This window comes from Lynx rufus, unplaced genomic scaffold, assembly GCF_022079265.1.
Source record: "Lynx rufus isolate CCGP_SWC_20201006 ecotype Redwood Valley unplaced genomic scaffold, mLynRuf1.p SCAF_13, whole genome shotgun sequence".
NCBI classification, from domain to species: domain Eukaryota; kingdom Metazoa; phylum Chordata; class Mammalia; order Carnivora; family Felidae; genus Lynx; species Lynx rufus.
Genome location: NW_025814827.1, coordinates 17734031 through 17759004, shown reverse-complemented (window position 1 = coordinate 17759004; position 24974 = coordinate 17734031). Strand labels below are relative to the sequence as shown.

The following is a 24974-nucleotide window of genomic DNA, read 5'->3' as shown; positions in this document are numbered from 1 at the left end:
AAAGTCTCTTATGCAGAATCTCTTTCCATTTCCAAGTTTATAAAAAGAAATCACAGTAAAGTAGTGTTCAGTTCTACTATATCAAATAACTTCTCCTATGGTTCTAAACACAGTGGAGAGAAAGACTGTCTTCTTGTCTGCTTAATAATACTACAATTCCAGCTTGTTGAATAAGTGGGTTTGACCAATGTCACCAACATCACTTAACTGTAACATGTTCAGTGGCCTGTGACCCTCAGTCATATTGTATCATAAGGGGAATCACATTTGGGTAGTTTGTTAGCAAACAGCAGAAAATAACTCTGTAGTCTTGGCAGAAAGAGACTTTCTGAGAAGGAAGTTTCCATGGCTCGAGCTGACCAAGAAAACCAAGTGAGGAAGAGGCAGAAATAGATATATTCAAAGGTGTCAGTGACAGGACAGCTCAGAGACCTTGGCAGATCATCAACTGACTAAATGACTCCAATTATTTATCTCTTCTTTGTGACAAATTCAAAGGGGTGTGTGTGTGTGTGAGTGCATGTGTGTGTGTGTGTGTGTGTGTGTGTGTATGAGAGAAAGAGACAGAAAGAGAGAGAGAAGGTGAGACAGAGACATAAAGGGAAAGAGGCTTAATAACTAAACATAAGCCTAAGGCCTTCTTACTGCTACCAAGATTTGGAATTGAAGACTCTGAGAGACAGAGCCCTTAGATTCCGAAAGGATGTACATCCACTGATGTGCCATTTCCCTGCACATAGTTAAGAATGCTGCTGCTCTGAAAGAAATTTGAACCACTATAAGGAGGGGTGTGGGTGCCAGGAGGCTAAAGCAATGATGAATACCTGCTGCTGACGTTCAAGTGCAGAAGGAAGGGACGTGGTCCTAGAGACTCTCTTAACCACCATTTCCCTACAGCATTGAACTACCCAAACTGCTAGTGGAGAATCCCATTTTTGCAGATACTGTTGAAAGTATATTTCTAAGTGTTTTTGTCAAGTGAATATATGAGTATTATTATCAGCTGAAAAGGATACTGCCCAAAGCATGGGCTTGCTAGACATTAAAAACAAAAAAAGAGCAACTTTGAAACTTATTTTCAAGAAGGCTTTTAAACTATTGCCATGTAAGTAGCCCATCGCCTCCATGAATAGAGTGATTAATATTCCAAAAACTCAAATACTATTTCAAAATAGAATGTCATTACCTCATGGCATCATTTATTCAAATGATCAAATAAGTACGTAGACAATGACCCCTTTCATACAATAAGCTAGACTTACTTTTGAAAAAAGCTTTGAAAATCTTTGGAAGTTACTTTCTGAAAGTGTTAAATATTCTTTTTTCATCATTTTGAACTTCATTAACTAAATGACAATTTTGTTTTCCTTAGAACTTATCTTGACATTTCTATTTTCTTTTCATCTCTTTTTTTACTGTGCAGTTAAAACCACCAATGAACAAAGCAGAGCATATTTAAATCTTAAGTTTAAAAAACCTGTTCTGCTTTGCAGTTCAGAATAATGCATGAACACACACACACTTATCTCCTCTTTTTCCAGAGCCTACGTGAATATGAAACTAAAGGAATAAAAAGGGACAAAGTCAACAACAATGCAGAATATTAGAAGGGCCAATGGGTGGAGGTGAAATGTTAGCACACATATACAGGATGACAGTGGATAGACTTCCACTCTGGGAGCACAGTGGGCTGAATATTCTGAAGGGTCCAGCTGCTAAAAACTAAGTCTCATATAAGTTGCAACAAACATGATTTCAAATGCAATGCTCAGATCACAAGAAAGTGAAGGAAGTCTCTAAAAACCAAAAGTCCAAAAGAAAAAAAAAAAAGGAATAGAGGGAAAAGAGAGAAAAGGAGACAGAGAGGAGCAAAGGAAAATGATAAGTGAGCCAGACCCATGGGAGGGAGCAGCGACCAGTATAACATAACTTCATGTTTCATGCCCTATATATGCCTGCATTATTTTCACCAAGCTATGGAACTTTGCATAATAAAATGAACAGGACACACAGGAAATCTAGGATTGGGGAAAACACTCCAAAGCTGTACATAAAAAATTCACTGAAATTTAATAATAAAAGTAAATAAATGCATACATAATGCTACTGCCACTTTGTTTTCTAATAAATAAATATTAACATAGTCATAGACAAAACATATCTGTTTGTTTGCTGTGGTGAACTGTAGCTTCCAAGACATGGAGAAGAGGTGGAAGGAAGAATAAGGTTCTTAGGCTGAAATGTTGCCACAGCAGAGATGGAGGGTTCCGGTTCATTGTCTGTTTTCCTTTCTTTTGCTCTGGCTTAAAATAGAAACCCTACCTTTGTTGTTTCCCAGTTTTCTTCTTTCACAAAGAAGCTGCACACATAGCTCAATGCGGCCAGACACAGAGTGCCATCCTGCTGCTCTGAGCACTGTACTGTCTGCTCCAATCCTCACAAACGCTTCCCAGTCCCAATTAGCACAGATGATAACTGGGATGTGTCTATCTCTCCTCTCCTTTATTTTTGTCACAGTGCTGTCTCTGATAGAATGCAATGTGGAATCCTTATTTCTTGGATATCACATGTTCATATGTTTCTTTTAAAATCATAATTCCAAACTTCCTCTCAATACTTTAAGTCTGTTTTGTTGTTGTTGTTCATGACTTGGATTCATATAACCAGAATGTTTACTTGTGCTTGAAATGCCATCTTAAATATTTCTATTAAAAAGAATACACAAGCTTTGGAGAACAGTGCAATACATACTTGCAGGTTATATTAGTAAATCGAGGAAAGAGAGAGAAATTGAAGGGTATGTACATGCATGTGTGTGTGTGTCTGTGTGTGCGTGCTGAGTAGCCTTGCATGAGATGCTATGTTTGGCAGTGTGGCCTTTTTTTTTTTTTAATCTGATGTTTGGCTACAGCATAAGCATAGTCAAAATGTGAAAAACTGTGGAAAGGCTAACACAGTTTCTAGCTTTGGTGATTTTATTCCTTGCTTATTTATCTTGAATATATAAATGCACCCATTACAAAACAAAAACAAAAACAAAAACAAAAACAAAAACAAAAGAGATGGTAATGAGGCAAAAGGCAAGGTTGACCCAGAGGCAAATGTTGATAACACCTCTGCAATCTGAAGACTAACTCTTTGGCCCAAGGCAAAGTGTGTGAGCTTAATCTGAAATTCATCCATTAATATAAGACTCTTAAAGGGGGCTGAAGTATTCTTGGTAGCACCACTAATTCTTGGGTGCTACCAGGACCAGAAACAAATGCCCAGACTCTCTGGATGAAAGTAACCAAATTTAGGCTCTCAGGATTCCCACAGGCTAATCATCTTCATGAACACAAAAGCATAAATTTTAAACAAATTATTAACAAAGCAAATCCAGTGCTATATAAAGGAATTATACAACACAATCCAATAGGGTTTTTCTAACAATTCAAGGGTAACTTAATATTTGTGAATCAGTTCATGTAATTCACTACATTAACAACAAAAAAGGTGGAGGATAGAACATACAGTCATCTCAATAGGTAGAGTAAAACCTTCTGATAATTTACTCTTAGCAGATTAGGAATAGAAGTAAATTTCCTTAATCTGATAGAGTGTCCATACAAAAATCTACTGCAAATACCTTTATGGTGAAATATTGTAGACATCCCCTAGAGATGAGAAATGAAACAAGGATGTCTTTTTTTTTTTTTAACAAGGATGCCTTCTATATTCACTTTCATTCATCATTGTACTGGTTGTAGCCAATGCAATAAGGCAAGAAAAGAGATCACAAAGATTGGGAAGAAAGAAATAATACTGATTTATTCACAAATGATATGGTTATGTAGATAAAAACGTAAAAACATAAAAACATCAAAAGGTAACTGGCCAAATGCAGGGCCAGATGTGGGGCTTGAACTCACAAACTGTGAAATCATGACTTCAGCCAAAGTCAGACACTCAACCAACTGAGCCACCCAGGCACCAGAAACTTCAGTATTTTAAAACAGCAACCATTTGTTATGTCTCATGATTCTGTGGAGTTCCTCCATTGATTTTTCTTGGGCTCACCCTAGGCTATATTCTCAAAAAACAGCTGGGCTGGCCAGTACAAGGTGGCCCTACCTGAACATCTGGCTGTTAATGCCAGCTGTCTACTGGGGTTCATCATTTCTCATCTACATGACATCTCACTCTTCTGTAGGCTAGATCAATGTCCTTAAATGACAGTCTCAGGACAGCATTCCAAAAGGTCAAAAGAATAAGGTGAAAGGTCCATTGAGGCCTAGCCTTAGATTTTGCAAAATGTCACTTCTGCCTTATGCTACTGGACACAGGAAGTCCCAGGGCCAACCCAGAATCAAGGTGGGGGGGGGGAGGGGTGGAAATAGACCTTGCCTTTGATGGAAGGGGCTGCAAAGTCACCTTGCAAAGGGGTGAACATAACAGGATAGGAGGAATTTGTGACTATTATTCACAATGCTACTATCTGACCTCTGCCCACCGTTATTTACATGTCCATCATGTGCAGAAGAAATGAAAACAAAACATTAAAATTGATTGTCTCTGAGAAGGAGAATAGGGGGTAAGGAAGAGTGGGGACAAAGGTTTTTTCATTCTAGGCCCTTCCATACTCTTCTTTTTAAACACATGCACGCTCTATAAAAACAAATGTTTCTGATGTTCTATAAGGTGCATATAAATCCCTTGCTTTAAAAAGAAAAACTGGAAGGATAGTTTCTCCTATCCTCATCAAATAAATGATGAACAATATTTACTGAATAGGTATTCTAAGAACTGCAAGATTCTTAAACTACTCAGATTCAACCTTGTTCAGTTTTATTCTGCCTCCTAAGAATTCAATTAAAAAATGTGATTGTGTGTATGAAAAATGCTTCCTAAGTTATAAATGTTTTATAACTCACTATACATTATCCACTGCAACTGTTCCTACGTTGTGCCCAGCACTGTATTAAGCTGTGCAGAGGCCACAAAAGGACCAGAAAATAAGTTTTCTGCCAGCAAGAAATTAACAGTCTAGGTGAAGAGACCAGATGATACCCACAAACCAATTACAGTACATTACGCTAGACTGTACGGGTCCGTGCAGACAGTACTCTTTGCTCATTGCAGCCTCATCAGGACCCCACACACAATAAGACCTTGATAAATATGCATTGATGGAGGGATAGATCAATTACCTGGCAGCCTATAACTCAGAGCCTGGTCACAGTACCAATTGCAAATGCTGGAGGCATCTGAGAAGCGGCGATCAGAGGAGTTGGTTGTACTCAGCCAGGCACCCAGGCTGGGCTTTATTTCCAACCAGGATATGACAAAAAGAAAAGACTCAGAGATGGGAAGGAGGTCAAACCAGGGAAGTGGTAAGAGGGCTATAAGATCTCCCAGAGCACCCACCTTCTGCCCTTGCAGCAGGCATCTGGGCAGACAGGAAGCAGGGCTGGGGAGGAGTGGACAGGATGGGCTGGCAAGGGACAGGAAGCACTTGGAGCACCAGGGAGGAAGGGAGGGGACAAATCCCACCACCTAGCAGACCACAGGAAAGCCCCAATCATGGGCACTTCTGGCCTTCCCCACAGAAGAATCCTGCCTTTTCCTCCACACTGAAATTGGCAGCAGAAACAAAGGTGAATTGGACATTCTTCCACTCACCAGGATATTAGTGCCTCTTACAGAGGGACAAACACCAGTGACATAAATAATCAAGGGCCTTGAAGCATCCCGAATGACAGCAAGCCAGGACTCTGAGATGGAACTAGGCACACCGGAGTTCCTATCCTGATTCCAGGCCCAAGATCCTAAGGTAAGTTAACCTTTGTACACCTCAGTTTTGTTACCTGAGACTAGTCCCTGCCTCACAGGTTGTGAGGATGAAATAAGGTCCCCCACGTAAAGCTCTCAGAGGACTCCTTGAGCCTTAGTATTGTTGGAGAGAGCCACAGCTGTGGGACCTGGGAGGCTCAGAGGAGGTGCTGGGGACTTGAAAATGAGCAGAATTTAGACCAGCAGAGATGGGGGAGCCAGGGCATCCCAGGTGAGGGCAAGAATCAAGCCCTAGCACAGGAAGCTAGGGTGTGGGAGTAGCCGTGAAGTTTTCCCTTTGACTGGCTGTGGGGAGGGGAGCAAGGGAACTACCTCTGGAAGGGCAGACGGGGTATTCTGGGGATACTGGCATGTCCAGAGCAAGAAACCAGACCTTGTTCTGGAGTCAACTGGGAGCTGTGAAGTGTTTGAACAGGGTGACCAGGTGAGCAGTGGGAGGTGGGATAGGAGGCAGATGAGGTGGACTAGTGCAGGGAGGTCATGGGGCCCAGGCACAGCTCTTGGAGAGGGGTGGGAATGTGGCTGCCTTTCAAATAGATCAACTCTGACACATTCTGGGAAGGACCTAGGGTGGAGATAGAATTCTAATTCTTAGGACTCTATCTCTTTCACAACTAGCTTCAAAGGGGAGAAGGCTGGGTGACAAGGGAGGAGATAAAGGGCCACGTTAATGATTGGAGAGGCCATATGGTGCAGGAAAACATCGATACACTTCGTCTAATCATTCACAAAGAAAGTGGCTGCAAGAGAGGAGTAAGAGATGAACAGCTCTGCAACCTCACCAGCGAGCTATAGTCCAGATGTGGTCTGGCCTTGGGAGACATGAAAAATGGATTGCTTCCTCAATCTCCCTGAAAGGTCTTTACGGTCCCATTGCCCTATTAGGACTACCCTTTCCCTCAATTGCCCAGACCTCATGGCCACACCCAAATACACTATGTTTCCATGTGAGGGTGTGGTGTAGACATCTGAAAGCCCACAGTGCTACTCCCCACCTATGGCACTTCGGGCAGATGACTTATATTGGTCCCTTGAGACCTCTGTAGTAAATTGAGATGCAGATGAATCCTTCAGCAGTGGACTTAACTACTTGGAGCCTCAGTCTCAGAAATCTGTTGAAACTCTGACCTCAACTGACTGCTGAGCGTACCTTGAGAGAGTTCATGTGTTTCCCTTTCAAGTTGACCCTAAGTCCACAGATGTTGTTTGCTCTTAATACGAAGATATGTCCCAATCTGTGAGAACATCTGAATTTGCGATAAACTTAGAGTCAGGTGCCAGGGTACATGTTCCAGAGACTTGTAGGTGTTCTAAGCCCCATTTTTTTTTCTGAAGAAATTACTTGAAGTATTGACACTGGTGAAACATTTCCAAAATGCAACCCGATTCAGTACATCTTCGTAAAGAGAAATGGCAGGAAAACCGAAGGCTACACAAGAAGGCAGTAATCCAAATGCAGAGAAAAGTAAAATGTCATATGATTTTAAGCAACTGATATATCGAAAGAAAAGAAAGACCATTTGACTTTGACTTTATGGTGCCTCTTTCCCCTTTGAGTAGCTCACAGGTCCTGACATTGGATCCGTAGAGAGGACCATGTGATCCCAGCATATTGTCCCTCCCTGTGGTGGGAAATAATGAACTGATGGTAATAACACAAGTGCATTTTTTATGGGTTATAACTTTTTAAATCAACCATAGAGAAAGCCTTTATTACAATTGCAAAACTGAACAGAGAGCTTGTGAATGTTGACAATATTAAAAATGAAAGTGTCACTGACAAAGGGGCTCCAGATTAATTCAGTGGGTTGGCTTGCATCCTCTAGAAAAGTGAAATTCCTGAGGAGGAATCCAAAGCAATCACATCAACATGAAATGCCCAAATCCTACATTTGGTAAATTTGGCAGATTTGTTATTCATCAAACTGCATTTTAGAGAATTGGGCTGCTTCTTACAGAAGGTAGGAGATGAAAGACGAAGAGTGACCTTGCCTTTCAGAGAGGGAAGTAAATTACTGACTGAAGATGAATAGAACAAAAAATAGAGGTTCAAGAATAATATTTAAAGTTAAAAATATCAGCAATTGAGGAATTTTTAGGAAATAATAATTATCAAACCTTAGGAAAAGAAGAGGTAGGGGAAGTACAGAATCATGTGACCTAAATCCTCATCGTATTTTCATAACAAGGAGTCAAAAGACTGTTGTAAAGCTGAGGAAATTAAGAAACACTGGTATAAGCTTGTTGTTTTGGGGGGCCTTGATTTCAGCTCAGGTCAAGACCTCACAGTTCATGGGATGGAGCCCCGTGTCGGGCTCTGCACTGAGACTGCAGAGCCTGCTTGGGATTCTCTCTGTTCCTCTTTCTCTGCCCCTCCCATGCTTGTGGTGTCTCTCAAAATAAATAAATAAACTTAAAAAAAATAAGCTTATTGTTTTGAATTATGGAATAAACCACAGAAGAATGAAAAAGAGAAACAGGAGAACAGGACTATGTTTGGGGCACATAAACCAGGAGAGCGTTGCTTTGCATTGCAAGCTTTCTTTTGCTATTTTGTTTTTTACCAAGTACATCAATGTGTCAATAATATGTTTAGGGTGTGTGTGTGTGTGTGTGTGTGTGTCCCTTATAGGCAAGGACCATGACATAGCCATCTTTTTTTTCCTAGGTCTACCCTTGTAATTGGCACAATAGCAATAAATTAACAACAATAATAGGAAAACCATCTGTTAGTTAAGCGCCTACCATGCCCAGAGGCTGAGCCAAGTGCTTCACAAATATATTGTTATTCCTTACACAGCCCTGCAAGATAAACATTCTGTCCATCCAATGAGGAAGTGGATGTAAAGGAGTTCAAAAAGAAGAAGAAGAAGAAGAAGACGAAGAAGAAGAAGAAGAAGAAAGAAAGAAAGAAAGGAAAGAAAGAAAAGAAAGAAAGAAAGAAAGAAAGAAAGAAAGAAAGAAAAGGAAAGAAAAAAGAAAACAAAAACAGAATTGTCCAAGGAAACACAACTGATTAATGACAGGATTTGAGCCCATGTCCTGAAATCTAGCAGGATTTAAAACTAAGTCTGACTATCTCTAAGACCTGGGGATTTTGTTTGTTTGTTCTTTTTAAAACTAAACCACCATTTGAATGAATAATTGTGAATAAATGATGGTGAATAAGTCAATGCATATGAAACTTAAAATGATGTCAGTTATGTAGTTCCATGCCTCAAGAATATTCTATCAAGTATCACTATCTAGGTCCAAAAAGCTTTAGACTCATAAACTTACTATGCCTGAAATAACTGGAAGAGAGTATTGTAAAGTCATAAATAAGGCCTGGTAGAAGCCAGAGGGAAAATTTAGATTCTTAAAGTAAGTGGCGAGATTTTGTCCAGTAATGGAACAAATTGAAGTAATCCAGGCTGAAAGAACACTGGGTAGTAAATATACATTGAATCAACCTCAACACTTACAGCTTTCTGGACTAAAATGTTATTTTCATGTGGATTTAAATGGCTTAGGCATTAGGGCTTACTGCAAAATTAGTTTAAGTGGCTATGTCTTTGAGCCCAAAGAAGGTCATACAGATGCAAGAGTGTGTTCAGCCTTAGAAGAAAGAAACAGAATGTCCTCATATAGGTATCTACAAATTATATTCTGATATAATGGATTAAGATACACATTATAGCACATGCATAAAATAGGAAACGTGAAAGGATGAACTGAATACTGCATATAAACACAAGTTCTACTTTTTCTTCTTACTCCCCAATTGGTAGTCTTATACAACCCCAGCTACAGTCCGCTCAAAATAATACTGGTATATGGGGTGGATTATCATATACTGAGCAAGAAATGATGGAGAATAAATGGTCTACAGGAGGAAATAAAAGTATTATAATTAGAGTCAACATTTATCAAGAACTTACACTGTACTAGGCACTGTTCTAAGCAGTTTGTATTAACTCATGGAATCCTTATAACAACCCTACGGGCAGGTTGTATGGTTAATCTCCATTTCACAAGAGACGAGATTGAGGCACTGAAAGATTAAATAATTTACCTGAGGTCACACAGCTAGTGAGTGTTGGAACTAAAAGGCCTTTTTAAAATAAAACATTTGATTTTGGAATAATGTTTGATTTACAGAAAAATTGCAAAGATAGCACAGAGAACTCCCGTATACCTGTCAAACAGCCTCCCCATGGTTAACATCTCATCTCACCATGGTGTACTGGCACACTAAGAAACCAACATTAGTACATCACTATCAACTAAACTCCAGGTTTATTTGGATTTCAACAGTGTTCTCACTAATGTTCTCTTTCTGTTCCAGGATCAAATTTGGATATCTCGTTGTATCTAACTGTCCTGTCTCCCAAGCCTCCTCTGGTCTTTGACAGTTTCTTAGTCTTTCTTTGTTGTTGTTTTTAATGGCATTAACATCTATGGGAATATCAGACAGGTATTTTGTAGAATGTCTCTCAATTTGGGTTTGTTTGATGTTTTTCTTATGATTGGCCTGGAGTTATGAGCTTTTGGAAAGAAGACCACAAAAATGAAGTGTACTTCTCATTATATCATGTCAGGGGACACAGGATATCAACATGACATCACCATTGATGCTACCTTTCATCACGTGATTAAGGTGGTGTTTGCCAGTTTTTTCTCCTGGGTAAAGTTACCATTTTTCCCATTCTATACTCTGTACTTTGGAAGCAAGTCAATAAGCCTAACCTACCCTGGGGAGGGGGAGGAGATTAAGCTCCACATTCTAGAGTGAGGAGTATCTACATCTACATATATTATTTGGAATTCTGTAAGGAAATTTTGTCCCTTCTCCCTTATTTATGTATTCATTCATTCATTCATTCATTCATTCATTTACAATAATATGGATGCATATGCCTCTATTTTATAGTTGGGGTTATACTGCAGTACTATGTTAATTGTTTTGTTGTTTAAATTATTTCAGTGTTAGCCATTGGGTACTCTTTCAGGCTGGCTCCTGTGTCTCTTTGACATAGCCCCCATCAGTGTAGTTGGGTTTATTATTTGTTTTGCTCTAGCTCTTTCTTATTTTCTGGTGCTACAAGATACTCCAAACTCAGCTTGTATATTTCTTGCCCTAATCCTAGAATTAGTCATTTCTCCAAAGAGCCCTGGTTCCTTTCATTGTAAAATAATATTAGAAATCAAGATCTGGGTGCTAGGTGCTCATTGCTACCAGGGCATCATTGCTTCTAGGTCCTCTCAGGGAACAGAACAAGGAAATACACATATGTATATACACATCTCAACAATTATTCCTGTGTCTGTCCGTCTATCATCTATCTACCTACCTACCTACCTACTTACCTACCTATCTAAACATGAGTTCATATTGATGGCTTTAAACTCTAATTCAGTACCACAGAGTTTTTTTTAGCTTCTTTCTTGATTACCTGTAACTTCCTTCCCTGACAATGAGAAACCAGGCTCCCACCATCTGCCACCCATTACTTATTTGTTAAACCCTGGTCTACAATAAAGCAGTTTCAGAACTGTTAGCCTGTACCCTGTGAGAAACAACTTTACTAAGTGGAATACAGTGTTTTTGTGCACTTTCTTTGCCTTTAGCTTGACAGTTTCTGGTTAAAATAACTTTTTCCAGAATTACTTAGTTCAGCTTCTTTGGTCCCCACCCACTTCAGTGCTATTATATCATCATTTTGCATCAGTCAGGGTTCTGTCAGAGAAATTGAGTCACAGTAGAATATGGAGATGGCTACACATATGGTGCTCCTTTGCTTGTAGGTGACTATCTCCTCTCTGAATCTGCACATCATCATCCTTCTATAAGTGTCCATGTGTCTAAATTTCCCCCTTTATAAAGACACAGTCATACTGGATTAGGGCCCACCCTAGAACCTCATCTTAACTTAATCATCAGCAAAGATCCGATTTCCAAGGAAGATCACAATAACAGGTACAGGGGTGACAACTCCAACATCTTTGGGGAAGGAGGGGCACAATTCAACCCATAACTCTAGGCACGTCTGAAATCCATAGGGCAGACCATCAGAAGGGCAGGCTGGAAACTCTCAGGCAGAGACTGAGCTGCTAACCACAGGCAGAATCTTCACCTCTGCTCTGAGATCCTTCAGCTGATTGAATGAGGCTCATCCAGATTATCTAGGATAATCATCTTCCTCATTTAAAGTAAACTTATTACGGACTTTAATCACATCTACAGAATACCTCTGCAACCAAATCTAGCTTAGGTGTTTGATTGAATAAGTAGGGACTGTAGCAAAGCCAAACTGACCATCCCACATTGTGATGTGTTTATATTCATTTGCCATAGTCTGCATTCCACAGGATGCCTCCTGAGGTCAGAGAATATCCAAACCAAACCCAGAAACTGCTGTAACTATGAACCCAAGTGGGATTACATTTTATACCTCTCACTACTTTATACATGTTTAAACAGAAAGGGACTGTTTTTTTTTTTTAATTATTTTTTAATTATCTTAGAGAGAGAGAGAGAGCAAGTGGGGGAGAGGGGCAGAGGGAGAGAGAATCCCAAGCAAGCTCCATACTCAGCGCAGAGCTGGGCATGGGGCTCAATTCCATGACTCTGAGATCATGACCTGAGTAGAAATCAAGAGTCAGAAGCTCAACCAACTGAGCCATCCAGGCATCCTGGGGCTTTTTTTTTTTTAAGGGGTTACAAGATCGTTTCCCTAAAACAGCAGCAAAGCCAGGAACAGAGTCTTGGGGCAGCAGAAGGAGCTTCCAAATGCACAGTTGCCCACCTGCAGCCCTCACCAGCTCACTTGGAGCTCTGACATGCAGGTCGGAGGCCAACATCAAGACACAGGTAACATTTTCAGGAAAGAACGAGCAATTTCACAACCCCGGAAATCTGTTCAGTCTACTCCAAGTTGCCCACACAACCTACTCCACCCCCCAACAGATGAGACCCAACGCTTTACCCCCAACAAGTTCCACGGCTACTTCTCAAAGGCCACTGTGAACAATAGTGACCCAAATGGACCCCTGACACCCTTGGGCATCTTTGGGAAATCCTCTCTTGCTTTCTAGCCAGAATCTCAGATCCGTCTGAGAAGGGCAGAATCAAACTTTACCCTCCCCTGCTGAAGGAGGTAGCCTGGAGTCAAGGGTGTTACAATGTGAGGCTAATTACTGTAGGCTTTTAATATTCTCTTCTCTGAGGCCCTCCCGGGAAGGATAAAATAAAACTCTGCATAATAATAGGTGAAATGAACGATGGACTGGGAACCTTCAGTAGCTGTGTGACCTTGGACAAAGCAGTTGACCCAGACTGGCTATCTCATTAACACAAAGGGAAAGAGAGTGAGAGAAAAGGCCCCTTCTCCTTGCCAGGGCAAGGAGGATCAGGCTGGAGCCAGGGCATGTCAGAGAGAACACTCCTCTGTAAAATAGACCCAGGGAGGCAGTGCTGCCTTGTGGGAGACACGGTGCCCAGTTCCTCCGCCTGGAGTCTTCTGTTATATCGCCCCACAATTTTTGTCCAATTGACAGTCTCAGTTGTATTTGCCCAACAGCTTTTGTTTTGTTTTGTTTTCATCACGCACTGTATCATATACACAGAAGGATATAAAAAAGCTTCTGTACAGTTTGGAAAGTAATAATAACATAACACCAGTGTATTCACCATTCAGGAAAAGAAACAGAATCTTACCAAACCTGAAAATCCTCATGTGCCACCTCCAGGTCACTTTTTCCTCCTTTCTCCCACCCAGCTAGCTAAACTTCCTAGCCTGATTTTTGTGCTAACAGCCTCTCCTGCCTTTTCTTATCACCTAGAAATGTGACCTCTAAAAATTAATTTTGTTTTTGACATTTATATCAAGAGCGCCAGACTGTTACGAGTTAAACTGTGATTTGCTCCTTGTGTTTGGTTTTATGTTTTTAAGACTCCTTCATGTTGCGGCCCCTGGGTGCCTCAGTTAAGTGTCCGACTCATGATTTCAGCTCAGGTCATGATCTCACATGAGATCGAGCCCCTGCATTCAGCTCCACACTGACAGGGTGGAGCCTGCTTGGGATTCTTTCTCTGCCCCTTCTGCACATGCTCACTCTCTCTCTCTCTCAGAATAAATAAATAAACTTAAAACAAAAACAAAAAAACTCAGAGGAGCCAAGATGGCAGAACAGCATGGGTCTCCCATGCATAAAATACAGCCAGACCAACACTAAACCATCCTGCCCACCTAGAAAACTGATCTGAGGATTAACACAACAATCCGCACAACCTGAACCACAGAATTCAGCAGGTGCGAGGCGCGGAGAGGTGAAGTGGGGGAGAGAGAAGCTGCAGGGGGTAGGGGAGCCACTTTTGCATGTGGAGAGCGGATGGAGACGAGGGGAGGGGGGAGAATACGGGAAAAGCACCCCCTTCCCCAAAAAGCAGCTGGAGGGAAAGTGGAAAAGTGGAAACAGCCGCAGGCACTGAACTAAAAAGGGAGAAACGAGAGGGTTTAAATTCCATTAAGACTATAAACAGGGGAAGCGCTGAGTCTGAAACTCCGCAGCTCAATACCTGGTGGTGCTCTGGCGGGAAGGGCGAATCCCCGGGAGCAGAGTGGGGTCCGGAGGTCTTCAGGCCACACGGAGAGAGGCGGTTCCCCTGGTAGAAGCTGTGTGGGTCCCCCAAAGGCAAGGCCCCAGTGGACCTGGGAGAACAACCACATTCGCTGGTACTGGAACAAGGTCGTTAAGGGTGAAGCCTGGTGCCAGATGTGTGTTGTGATTTTCCATAGTCCCTGAGGCGCTGCTGCTACACTATCTCGCAAACTTTTTCTGGGGCGGGCTGGCACCTGGCCTCACTCTCTGGGCATCGGCAGCAGCAGGGTCCAGCAAGCGTTGTTGGCACCCCGCCATTGCTGGGCGAGACCCTCCTGCAGACGGGCAGAACAGGTCAAAGCCACAGTCCCTCACAAGCAAGGGGTCAGGAAAAACAGCCGCATCTGAGACCAAACTCAGGAGGGAGGTGCTGCCTGGGGCTTGGTCACGGACTGTGTAAAAGCGGGGAGTGGATGGAAGCCCAAGACGAAGGACGGGTGCGCGATTGCTTATCCGGGAGAACAGCTCTGACACTAGAAGTCGGGTAGTCGGGTGACGCCATTTTTGCCGCTCCCGCGCATGCGCCTACGCACCTACCAGCGCCATAACAATCCATCCCAGTAAGCTAAGCAGCGCCATCTAGTGGAGAATGGAGCCATTACACTAAGCCCCGCCCAGCTGGGCCAACCTCGCTCTTCAGGAACACAAGTCTCTCCGCCTGCTTAGTTTATGGACTATAAAGCGCTTCCTAATTTGACTTCTGGGGAAAACGAAGTCATTTCACTCGTATTTCAGTCTGTTCGCTGGTCCATCTATTCAATTTTCTTTCTTTTTTTTCCTCTTCTTTGTTTCTTTTCTCTTTCTTGAATACAGAAAGAGAAAAAATTCATTTTTACTTTCGATTTTTATGAAAAATATTTTTCTTTAATTTTTTCTACTGTATTTTCTACCTTTGTGTAAATTTTTTCAAATTATATTTTACTTCCATCATTTCATTTTAGTCTGCTTCAGGGTATTCATTTTTTCAAATTTTCAAACGATTTCCTTTTTTTTTCTTTCCCCCTCTTTTCTCTAATCTATCAAGCCCCTTTCAACACCCAGACCAAAACACAGCCAGGATCTAGCATCATTTATTCCAATTTTTGTGTGTGTGTGTGTTTGTTTTTAATTTTTTAATTTTAGTATTTTAAATTTTAAATTTTTTGATTTTAATTTTTTTAATTTTAATTTTTTTAACCTCATTAATTCCTCTTCTCCCTTCAAAATGACAAAACAAAGGAATTCACCCCAAAATAAACAGCACGAAGAAACGACAACCAGGGACTTAACCAACACAGATACAAGCAAAATGTCTGAACCAGAATTTAGAATCATGATAATAAGAGTACTAGCTGGAGTCAAAAATAGATTTTAATCCCTTTCTGTGGAGATAAGGGCGGCAAGGATGGATGAGGCAGAACAGAGAATCAGCGATATAGAGGACAAACTTATAGAGAATAATGAAGCAGAAAAAAAGAGGGAGATTAAGGCAAAAGAGCACAATTTAAGAATTAGAGAAATCAGTGACTCTTTAAAAAGGAACAACATCAAGGGGCACCTGCGGGCTCAGTTAGTTAAGCGGCCGAGTTCAGCTCAGTTCATGATCTCACAGTTTGTGAGTTCGAGCCTCGCATCGGGCTCTGTGCTAACAGCTTGGAGCCTGGAGCTTGCTTCGGATTCTGTGTCTCCCGCCCTCTCTGTTCCTCCCCTGCTCTCACTTTGTCTCTCTCTCAAAAATAAATAAAGATTAAAAAAAATTTTTTTTAAAAAGGAACAACATCAGAATTATAGGGGTCCCAGAAGAGGAGGAGAGAGAAATAGGGATAGAAGGGTTATGTGAGTAAATCATAGCAGAAAACTTTCCTAACCTGGGGAAAGACACAGACATCAAAATCCAGGAAGCACAGAGGACTCCCATTAGATTCAACCAAAACCGACCATCAACAAGGCATATCATAGTCAAATTCACAAAATACTCAGGCAAGGAAGGAATCATGAAAGCAGCAAGGGGAAAAAGTCCTTAACCTATAAGGGATGATAGATCAGGTTTGCAGCAGACCTATCCACAGAAACTTGGCAGGCCAGAAAGGAGTGGCAGGATATATTCAATGTGCTGAATCAGAAAAATATGCAGCCAAGAATTCTTTATCCAGAAAGGCTGTCATCCAAAATAGAAGAAGAGATAAAAAGTTTCCCAGACAAACAAAAATTAAAGGAGTTTGTGACCACTAAACCAGCCCTGCAAGAAATTTTAAAGGGGACTCTCTGAGGGGAGAAAAGATGAAAAAAAAAAAAACCCAAATAAATAAAGACCAAAAGCAACAAAGACTAGAAAGGACCAGAGAGCCCTACCAGAAACTCCAACTCTACAAGCAACATGATGGCAATAAATTCATATCTTTCACTACTCACTCTAAACGTCATTGGACTAAATGCTCCAATCAAAAGACATAGGGTAGCATAATGGATAAGAAAACAAGATCCATCTATATGCTATTTACAAGAGACTGATTTTAGACATAAAGACACCTTCAGGTTGAAAGTAAGGGGATGGAGAACCATCTACCAAACTAATGGTCAACAAAAGAAAGCCGGAGTAGCCATACTTATATCAGACAATCTAGACTTTAAAATAAAGACTGTAACAAGAGATTAAGAAGGGAATTATATCATAATTAAGGGGTCCATCCATCAAGAAGACCTAACAATTGTAAACATTTATGTGCCAAATGTGGATGCACCCAAATATATAAATCAATTAATCACAAACATAAAGAAACTCATTGATAGTAATACCATAATAGTAGGGGACTTAAACACCCCACTCACAGCAATGGACAGATCATCTAATCAAAAAATCAACTAGGAAACAATGGCTTTGAATGACACACTGGACCAGATGGACTTAACAGATACATTCAGAACATTTCATCCTAAAGCAGCGGAATATACATTTTTCTCCAGTGCACATGGAACATTCTCCAGAATAGACCACATACTCAGACACAAATCAGCTCTCAACAGGTACAAAAAGATCAAGATCATACCATGCATATTTTCAGACCACAACACTATGAAACTCGAAATCAACCGTAAGAAAAAATTTGGAAAGGTAACAAATACTTGGAGACTAAAGAACATCCTACTAAAGAATGAATGGGCTAACCAAGAAGTTAAAGATGAAGTTAAAAAGTTCATGGAAGCCAATAAAAATGATAACACCACAATCCAAAACCTCTGGAACACAGGAAAGGCGGTCATAAGAGGAAAGTATATAGTAATCCAGGCCTTCCTAAAGAAGGAAGAAAGATCTCAGGTACACAACCTAACCTTACGCCTTAAAGAGCTGGAAAAAGAACAGCAAATAAAACCCAAAAACAGCAGAAGACAGGAAATAATAAAGATTAGAGCTGAAATTAATGCTATCAAAACCAAAAAAAACAGTAGAACAGATCAATGAAACCAGAAGCTGGTTCTTTGAAAGAATTAACAAAATCGATAAACCACTAGCCAGTTTGATCAAAAAGAAAAAGGAAAGGACCCAAATAAATAAAATCAGAATGAGAGAGGACAGATCACAACCAACACAGCAGAAATAAAAACAATAATAAGAGAATATTATGAGCAATTATATGCCAATAAAATGGGCAATCTGGAAGAAATCGACAAATTCCTAGAAACATATACACTACCAAAACTGAAACAGGAAGAAATAGAAAATTTGAACAGACCCATAACCAGTAAAGAAATCAAATTAGTAATCAAAAATCTGCCAAAAAAACAAGAGTCCAGGGCCAGATGGCTTTCCAGAGGAATTCTACCAAACATTTAAGGAAGAGTTAACACCTATTCTCTTGAAGCTGTTCCAAAAAGAAGAAATATAAGGAAAACTTCCAAACTCTTTCTATGAAGCCAGCATTACCTTGATTCCAAAACCAGACAGAGACCCCACTAAAAAGGAGAACTATAGACCAATTTCCCTGATGAATATGTATGCAAAAATCCTCAACAAGATACTAGCCAACCAGATCCATGAATAATTCTTCTTCCACGAAGAATTATTCACCACAACCAAGTGGGATTTATACCTGGGATACAGGGCTGGTTCAATATCCACAAAACAATCAATGTGATGCATTACATCAATAAAGAAAGAGAAAAGAACCACATGATCCTCTCAATAGATGTAAAGAAAGCATTTGACAAAATACAGCACCCTTTCTCCATAAAAACTCTCGAGAAAGTAGGGATAGAAGGATCACACCTCAAGATCATAAAAGCCATATATGAAAGACCCAACGCTAATTTCATCCTCAATGGGGAAAAACTGAGAGCTTTTATCCTAAGGTCAGGAACAAGAAAGGGATGTCCACTCTCACCGCTGTTATCCAACATAGTATTGGAAGTCTTAGCCTCTGCAATCAGACAACACAAAGAAATAAAAGGCATCCAAATTGGCCGGAGGAGGTCAAACTTTCACTCTTCGCAGACGACATGGTACTCTATATGGAAAGCCCAAAAGATTCCACCAAAAAACTGTTAGAACTGATCCATGAATTCAGCAAAGTGGCAGGGTATAAAACCAATGCACAGAAATCAGTTGCATTCCTATACACCAACAACGAAGCAACAGAAAGAGAAATTAAGGAATCGATCCCATTAATAATTGCACCAAAAACCATAAAATATCTAGGAATAAATCTAACCAAAGAGGTGAAAATCTATACACTGAAAACTACAGAAAGCTTATTAAAGAAATTGAAGAAGACACAAAAATGGGAAAAGATTTCATGCTCCTGGATAGGAAGAACAAATATTGTTAAAATGTCGATACTACCCAAAGCAATCTACATACTCAATGCAATCCCTATCAAACTAACACCAGCATTCTTCACAGAGCTAGAACAAATAATCCTATAATTTGTGTGGAACCATAAAAGACCCCGAACAGCCAAAGCAATCTTGAAAAAGAAAACCAAAGCAGGAGACATCACAATCCCAGACTTCAAGATGTATTACAAAGTTGTAATCATCAAGAAAAAGTGGTTTTGGCACAAAAACACTCAGATGAATGGAACAGAATAGAGAACCCAGAAATGGGCCCACAAACGTATGGCCAAGTAATCTTTGACTAAGCAGGAAAGAACATACAATGGAATAAAGACAGTCTCTTCAGCCAGTGGTGCTGGGAAAACTGGACAGCGACATGCAGAAGAATGAACCTAGATCACTTTCTTACACCATACACAAAAATAAAATGGATGAAAGACCTCATGTAAGATGGGAAGCCATCAAAATCCTCAAGGAGAAAGCAGGCTAAAACCTCTTTGACCTTGGCCACAGCAACTTCTTACTCAACACGTCTCTGGAGGCAAGGGAAACAAAAGCAAAAATGAACTATGGGGACCTCATCAAAATAAGAAGCTTCTTCACAGCGAAGGAAACTATCAGCAAAACTAAAAGGCAACTGACGGAATGGGAGAAGATACTTGTAAACAACATATCGCATAAAGGGTTAGTATCCAAAATCTATAGAGAACTTATCAAACTCAACACCTAAAAAACAAATAATCCAGTGAAGAAATGGGCAAAAGACACGAATAGACACTTCTCCAAAGAAGACATTCAGATGGCCAACCAACACATGAAAAAAAAAGGTACACATCACTCATCGTCAGGGAAATACAGATCAAAACCACCATGAGATACCACCTTACACCTGTCAGAATTAACATTAACAACTAACATTAACAACTCAGGCAACAACAGATGTTGGCGACGATGCAGAGAAAGAGGATCTCTTTTGCATTGCTGGTAGGAATGCAAGCTGGTGCAGCCACTCTGGAAAACAGTATGGAGGTTCCTCAAAAAATTAAAAATAGAACTATCCTACAACCCAGTAATTGCACTACTAGGTATTTATCCAAGGGATACAGGTATGCTGTTTCGAAGGGACACATGCACACCCATGTTTATAGCAGCACTATCAACAATAGCCAAAGTATGGAAAGAGCCCAAATGTCCATGGATGGATGGATGAATGGATAAAGATGTGGTATATATATATATATATATATATACACACACACACACACACACATATATATATACATATATACATATACATATATATGTGTATACACACACACACACACACAATGGAGTATTACTTGACAATCAAAAAGAATGAAATCTTGCCATGTGCAACTACGTGGATGGAACTGGAGGGTATTATGCTAAGCGAAATTAGAGAAAGACAAATATCATATGGCTTCACTCATATGAGGACTTTAAGACACAGAACAGTTGAACATAAGGGAAGGGAAGCAAAAATAATATAAAAACAAAGAGGGGGACAAAACACAAGAGACTCTTGAATATGGAGAACAAACAGAGGGTTACTGGGAGGGTTGTGGGAGGGGGGATGGGCTAAATGGGTAAGGGGCATTAAGGAATCTACTCCTGAAATGGCTGTTGCACTATATACTAACTAATTTGGATGTAAATTAAAAAAATAAAATTAAAAAAAATAAAACTCCTTCATGTTACTGAAGGCAGCTGTGTGGGGTTTGATGAAGTTTTGGGGTGATGGTGGGTGGTCCAGAGCCGACAACCAAGAAAGAATTCTTGAAGACATCTTTGGTGCAGAAAGGTGATTTTATTAAAACATAGGGACAGGACCCATTGGGCTGCACTGGGGTTGTGACAGGTAACTCATTACATACCCTCAGGGTGGGAGGGGGTCAGGGATAAAGTAAGTCTCAAAGGTATTTTGAAAGCAAGGTTTCCAGGACCTTGAGAGGCTAGCTGTTGGTAGGGAAATGCCACTTATTACCATTTAATAAAACCTCAGTCATGAGACCCTTCAGATGTATATTGGGGGGCCATAATCTTGGAGTATGGTTGCCAGCATATATCTTGGGGCAGTTAATATAAAGGAAGTAGACTTACAGGATCCTCCAGATGGGGATAAGGTTAAGCTAAGGTTCTCTTTTTCCCCTAGAAAAGTGTCATCATTGAGGCAGCTGAGCTCCTAGAGGGAGGTCACTCTGCCTGTGACTTGTCAATGGGTTTTGGGCAGTGAGGGAATTTAATTTTTCATTTGCCTTAGTTTCCCACATTACCATGGCAAGCACTTAAACCCCTTTCCTTTGTTCTTGGGTAGCCAGGAATGTCCGAGGAATATCACACATAATCCACCTGGGCCAGGGGGAGGGGTACCAGTCTGTATTTTGCCCTCAGTTTGCCCCATGCTCCCTCATCAGGGTTCATTCATTTTCATGGCTGTGTGGTATTTCTTCATGCACTGAATCACATCTGCCACAGTTCATTCATTCTACTGTGGATGAGCATTCACGTTGTTTCGAGTTTGGAGCCATTAAGAACAATGCAGCTATGAAGGTTCTTGCACGTGGCTCCTGCACATGCATGTGATAGTTTCTTCAGACGGGAGTCAGCCTTACTGGGTCATATTCCTTAACACCACACTGTTTTTCAAAGTGGTTGTACCAACTTAGACTCCCACTAGCAGCTCGTGTGATTTCCTCAGCTCCCCTCTACAACACTGTAAATTATCAACCTTGCTGTTTTTGCTAATTTGGTGGTATAAAATGGTTTTACACGGTAGTTTTAATGCATAATTCCCTCATGAATAATGAGATTGGGCATCTTTTCATGCGAGTATGAGTCAGATGTGTATTCCCCTTCTATCAAATGCCTGTTCGTGTCTTTCCCACTGTTCTACTGATTTATTTGTTTTCTTCTTATTGCTTCATGAAAGTTGGTGTATATTCTGGAAGGCTTTTATAGTTATAGATTGCAAATCTCTCTCCCCATTTGTGCTATTTGTATCATCTGTTTACTGTCTTAAAGTTGTCTTCTGGAAAGAAAAAAGTTCTTAGGTTGAACATAGCTGAATTTGCAATGATTTATCAGAAGCTTTGATCTGTATTACGCATAGTCCCACCACCTGCTGTTGCTTCTTCAACATTGTCTTGACCATCCTTGGACTTTTGATCTTCTATACAAATTTAAGAATCTGCTAGTTATGTTCTACCAAACAATTTAAAAACACAAACTCCTACTGGAATTTCACTAAATCTATAGGTCACAAAAGGAGAAATTTACATCTTTATAATATTGCTTTCCTATTCAAAATGTAAGCATGGTGTATGCCATGGTTTTAGGACTAATTTAAAGTTTTTCAGGGGCGCCTGGGTGGCGCAGTCGGTTAAGCGTCCGACTTCAGCCAGGTCACGATCTCGCGGTCCGGGAGTTCGAGCCCCGCGTCAGGCTCTGGGCTGATGGCTCAGAGCCTGGAGCCTGTTTCCGATTCTGTGTCTCCCTCTCTCTCTGCCCCTCCCCCGTTCATGCTCTGTCTCTCTCTGTCCCAAAAATAAATAAACGTTGAAAAAAAAAAAATTTAAAGTTTTTCAGTAAAATTTTAGAGTTTTATCTATAAAGACTTACATCTCTTTTATAAATGTCCTACTAAGTGCTTCCTATTTTTTGTTGCTAGTGTAAATAGTTTCTTTTAAAATTATATATTTCTGGGGCGCCTTGGTGGCGCAGTTGGTTAAGCGTCCGACTTCAGCCAGGTCACGATCTCGCGGTCCGTGAGTTCGAGCCCCGCGTCAGGCTCTGGGCTGATGGCTCAGAGCCTGGAGCCTGTTTCCGATTCTGTGTCTCCCTCTCTCTCTGCCCCTCCCCCGTTCATGCTCTGTCTCTCTCTGTCCCAAAAATAAATAAACGTTGAAAAAAAAATTAAAATTATATATTTCTAACTAATTGCCTCTGCTATATAGAAATGCAACTGATTTCTATATTAATTTTATGTGCAGTCATCTGTCTAAACTCTTAACCCTAATAATAAAGATACAGGTTGTCTTGGACTTTCTAGATCTGAAAAGTTTTTTTCTTCCTTTCCAATTCTTATACTTTTCATTTATTTTCCTTGTTTTACTGTCCTAGCTATGACCTCAAATACATTGTTGAATAGGAATATTGGAAGTGGGCATTTCGATCTTATCCTTTGAATTTAAACTTTTGACTATTAATGATATTTGTTGTAGGTTTTTAAGAGGTCCTTTTTCAGATGAACAAATATCTGTTCTATTCCTAGTTTGCTTTAATTGCGTTCCAGAAGTTTCAAAACAATATTTTCATCATATTCACTTTATGTAGTTTTAAATTTCCATTATGATATTTCCTTTGATCTGTGAGTTGTTAAAGCATGTTTTCCATTTCCAAATGTAAGGGTTTTTTTTGCATTATAATTTTTGTTACTGATTTCCAGCTTAATTACATTTGAAATTTATTCATAGAAAATTCCATTTATGCTTAAAAAGAAGTAATAATCTCCAACTGCGGAGTGCAATGTTCTCTATATGCCCCCTTTATCAAGCTTATTAATGTAGTCTTTAAATCTTCTATATCCTTAATGATATTTATCTGCTGAATCTATGAGCCACTGACAGAGATATGTAAATTCTCCTACTAGCACAATGGATTGGTCTAGCTTCCCTTGTAGTGCTGTCATTTGCTTTATGTATTTTGAGCATAAATAGATAGAAAATGATAGACAGATAGATAGATAGATAGACAGATAGTCTTACAAGTTTGAAATTGTTTCACATGTTTGGGATATTAAGCATTTTACCACAACGCAGTGACCTCTTTATCACTCATAAAACTATTTACCTTAAAATCTGTTTTTTTTTCTGGGGGCGCCTAGGTGGCTCAGCCAGGTAAGCATCTGACTTCAGCTCAGGTCATGACTCATGGCCTGTGAGTTCGAGCCCTGTGCCAGACTCTGTGCTGACAGCTGGGAGCCTGGAGCCTGCTTCAGATACTGTGTGTCTCTCTCTGCCCCTCCCCTACTTGCATTCTGTCTCTCCCTCTCTCTCTCAAAAAATAAAAATAAATGTTTTTTTCTGATACTATCATATTTTCCAGATTTCTTTTAATTAGTATTTGCCTATTGTATCTTTCTCACTCTTTTAACTTCCAATATTTCTACATACTTATGTTTGAAATGTGTCTCATGTAAGTAGCATATGCTAGATTATATTTTTTTATCCAGGCTATCAATTTTTGTCTTTTTTCCCCCCAAGTTTTTATTTAAATTCCAGCTAATATATAATATAGTATTGGTTTCAGGAGTAGAATTCAGTGATTCATAGCTCACATATTACAACCAGGGCTCATCACATATGCCCTCCTTAATACCCATCACCCATCTAACACATCCTACACCCACCTCCCTCTGTCAACCCTCAGTTTGTCTTCTATCATTAAGAGTCTTTTATGGTTTGTTTCCCTCTCTCTCTCTTTTTTTTTCTTTCCCCTATGTTTATCTGTTTTGCTTCTTAAGTTCCACATATGAGTGAAATCATATGGTATTTGTCTTTCTCTGACTGACTTATTTTGCTTACCATAATACTCCCTAACTCCATCCACATTGTGGAAAATGGCAAGATGTCTTTCCTTTTGATGGCTGAGTAATATTCCATTGTATATGT

At 40.1% G+C, this 24974-nt stretch overlaps 1 long non-coding RNA gene across 1 annotated transcript; it reads left to right on the top strand.

Annotated features, from left to right (window-relative positions):
* Positions 1-4350: 4350 nt before the first annotated feature.
* Positions 4351-8692, top strand: LOC124508553 (uncharacterized). Its single transcript, XR_006961280.1, has 2 exons — positions 4351-5812; positions 8633-8692. It is a non-coding gene; the product is annotated as an uncharacterized LOC124508553 (long non-coding RNA).
* Positions 8693-24974: the final 16282 nt, after the last annotated feature.